Genomic DNA, 3,639 nt, shown 5'->3' with positions numbered 1-3,639 from the left:
TCTCCCTTATTTGACTAAGAAGTCATTGAGAGGTGAGAGTGTAGTTTTTACTCTTTGTAGCTGTAACAGCACTCCAACTCTGTGCTTTAGAAATAGGAGAGGTTCCACAAAGTGTTTGCTGAAGTAACAAACCACCTGCCAAACCAATCTACTTCTCATTAAATTATAATAATATAATGCTGGGGAAAAACATCTATTGCCTTCCCTCGGTCAGTATCTCTTTAAATTCTATTTAAACTGGCCTCCCCAAGTAAGCAAGCTTTATACTGCTGTACAGCATGATCAAAATACCAGAGAAAGTCCTCTTGCCTCCAAATATTCAGAAGTTTGTGCATATGTATGCATATGCATACATACTCATACTGCTTAGAATTCTTTCTCAAATGAGGAAAGAAAAGGCCACCAGTCTCTCATGCATCAATCTGAGCTAGTCAAAGTATTTATTTTGAGCCAAATATATTACACACATTTAATGCTCACAGAAATCGAAAGCTGGCTATGTGTGTGCATATGCAGGGCGATACATAAGAGTGCTTATGCCTTTGACCTGATACCTAGACATGTTTATGCCTTCGACTTAATCATCCAATTTTTAGAATTTGTTTAAAATAAATAATATGAAAAATGTAGCAAAGACATTTATAACAGCATTTTAAGAGGAAAATATAAAAACAACCGAAATAGTCAATAATTGGAAAATTATTCAACATTTATACACAAGTTTGATGACTGGTTCTAAGGCTAAGGTAACTGTAGAAAGAATACAAAAAAGTTATGTTGAGTGAACTAAATAAAATATGAAAATGATATGTAGCTTTTGATTACAACTACATACAATTCCAGTTGTATGAAAACTGGAAGAGATTGCGGGGGGAAATTACACATACAGAGTCAGAAATCTATTTCTGTCTCATTGAAAAAATTATTTAAATAAATTTAAACTATTAAATTTGCAAAAAGTTTGAGATGAGTGGTGACTAAAATGTATATTGACTAGGTAAATCAGAGTTGGCCTAGACTGCCTGTTCCAGGAAGGGTTTGGGCAGCCCCTAGAAACAACAGCTGGAAACCCAAGAGAACAAAGCACCAAAATTCGACCCAATTGTTTCAAATGCTATCTAAAACTGGCCTGAAGCATCCCAGATTTCATAATCTTACTTGGACTTAATCATAAATTGCACTGGTCTATTCTTCCTTTTGGTTCCTCTAATGCCTTTATGCTATAGCTTAAGAATTTTGTGATTGCTTTTTCCTAGGGAGAAACAATGATTTAGTAAGCATTCCTCCTTTGTGCAATTCCCTGTACACATTTAGCTTCCCCTTACAATCTCTTCCAGTTTTCATACAACTGGAATCGTATGTAGTTGTAATCAAAAGCTATATATCATTTTCATATTTTATTTTGTTCTCTCAGCATTTAGTTAGTATTCCTCCTTTGTGAAATTCACTTTACACATCTTTAAATACGCATCTAAGTCCTCTTTTTTTAAAAAAAAAAAAAGAATTTTATCTTTGATTCTTTTCAACTAGAGGTAGTTTTGATGTGATAAGAAATGATTCTTTATCATCTATCTATCTAATTATCTAAAGTCAACTACCGGAATGACCAGAATGACCAGAGACCCAGAACACCACCGCCCCTCGCCCAGATGGGCCCCGCTCCCCAGGGAGCAGTTAGGGGGCCCCTAGGCAATGTGATAGGGTGCGAGTTTGATGGGGGTTTGATGGGAGAAAGTCAAAGAAATAGGGGGGGAAGGTCTTAAGGGTCGGCAGGGTTGGGGTGGTTAGCCCAGAGTAGGTTTGGAGTGTGCTGGGGAAGGAAGAGGAAGACCTGATTGGAAACGGCTCAGCACCGTACCTTTCTCCTTGCGGGAGACTGTTTTATTTTGTTCTCTCAGCATTTAGTTAGTATTCCTCCTTTGTGAAATTCACTTTACACATCTTTAAATACGCATCTAAGTCCTCTTTTTTTAAAAAAAAAAAAAGAATTTTATCTTTGATTCTTTTCAACTAGAGGTAGTTTTGATGTGATAAGAAATGATTCTTTATCATCTATCTATCTAATTATCTAAAGTCAACTACCGGAATGACCAGAATGACCAGAGACCCAGAACACCACCGCCCCTCGCCCAGATGGGCCCCGCTCCCCAGGGAGCAGTTAGGGGGCCCCTAGGCAATGTGATAGGGTGCGAGTTTGATGGGGGAAAAGTCGAAGAAATAGAGGGGAAGGTCTTAAGGGTCTGCAGGGTTGGGGTGGTCGGCCCAGAGTAGGTTTGGAGTGAGCTGGGGAAGGAAGAGGAAGACCTGATTGGAAACGGCTCAGCACCGTACCTTTCTCCTTGCGGGAGACTGCGCCAGCCGTGGACTGAATGGGCGATTGTGTCACGAGTGCGCTTGGGACCGACATGTTCCTGGCAGCGGGGAAGTGCTCCCGAAACTTCACTGATTCCAAATAGTAAACAGCTATCAACGCCAAAGAACAGAAAAATCCTCTCCAATTAGAGGCCCTGGACTTGCAACACAACTGAAGGCAACACCGTTTAAGGAGGAGCTAGAAAAACCGGAAGTATGCAGCCAGCCCTGGACTTGCAACACAACTGAAGGCAACACTGTTTAAGGAGGAGCTAGAAAAACCGGAAGTATGTAGCAGAGTACTGTGGGATGGTGGAGGACGCCTGGCGCCTACTGCTGGAACGTGAGCCTGTTGGGATGGTGGAGGACGCCTGGGCGCCTACTGCTGGAACGTGAGCCTGGTATTGCGCTTGTACATAGTCAGCCCTATCGTCCTCGTTTGGACGTGTCTTCTGGCAGGAAATTATTTCTGTTGAGGTTTGCTGTTCCCTTGCGCGAGGAAGATCAGAATTAAAGGTTTCATTTGTTACTTGGTTTGAAGCGGCGAACAAGAGCCCTGAGTACGACCAGCTCTTCGAGGAGCACACGCACCTCCCAGGAGCCGCAGATGAAGCGCACCGCAATCCAAGCCTTCAGTGAAACCATCAAGGTCTTCGAAGAGCAGGGCCGACTCAAGAGAAGTGCAGCAAGGAGAACCTGGAGCGCTTCTGGCGTGAGCGCCATGAGAAAGACGCAGAGGATCCTGCGGAACTCAGAACGGCTCCAGTCTCACATGGACAAGATCCACGAGAGCCGCGTGAAGCTGGAGCAGGAGCTGCGGACACGGGCCTTGGACAACTGCACGAGATCCAGTTGGTATGGCTCACCCAGAAAGGCGCCCGGCAGAAGAAAATCAACGAGTGGTTGGGAATCAAAAATGAGCCTGAAGAGCAGTACGCACCGATGGAGGATGAGAATGACCTCCTCACCTTGAGGAACGAACCTGGCATGCGGGCAAGATCCACCACTCGCAGGCTGAGGAAATGCTGAACGGCAGGTGGGAGGGTACCTTCCTCATCCGTGAGAGCAGCCAGCGGGGCTGCTGTGCCCGCTCTGTGGTGGTGGACGGCGATACCCAGCACTGTGTCATCTACCGCACGGCCACTGGCTTTTGCGGAGCCCTGCAGCCTGTACTGGTCTCTGAAGAAGCTGGTGCTGCATTACCGGCACACCTCTCTCGTGCAACACAACGATGCACTTACCCTCACACTGGCACATCCCGTGCGAGCCCATGGCAGGCCCACCCAC

General features: G+C 44.8%; 1 pseudogene; it reads left to right on the top strand.

Annotated features, from left to right (window-relative positions):
• Positions 1 to 2,661: 2,661 nt before the first annotated feature.
• Positions 2,662 to 3,639, top strand: part of LOC102768597 — a 22,799-nt pseudogene continuing 21,821 nt past the window's right edge.

The sequence above is a fragment of the Myotis davidii genome, unplaced genomic scaffold, assembly GCF_000327345.1.
Source record: "Myotis davidii unplaced genomic scaffold, ASM32734v1 scaffold313, whole genome shotgun sequence".
Classification (NCBI taxonomy): Eukaryota; Metazoa; Chordata; class Mammalia; order Chiroptera; family Vespertilionidae; genus Myotis; species Myotis davidii.
Note: the sequence above shows the minus strand (reverse complement) of the source record. Positions and strands in the feature narration are given on the sequence as shown.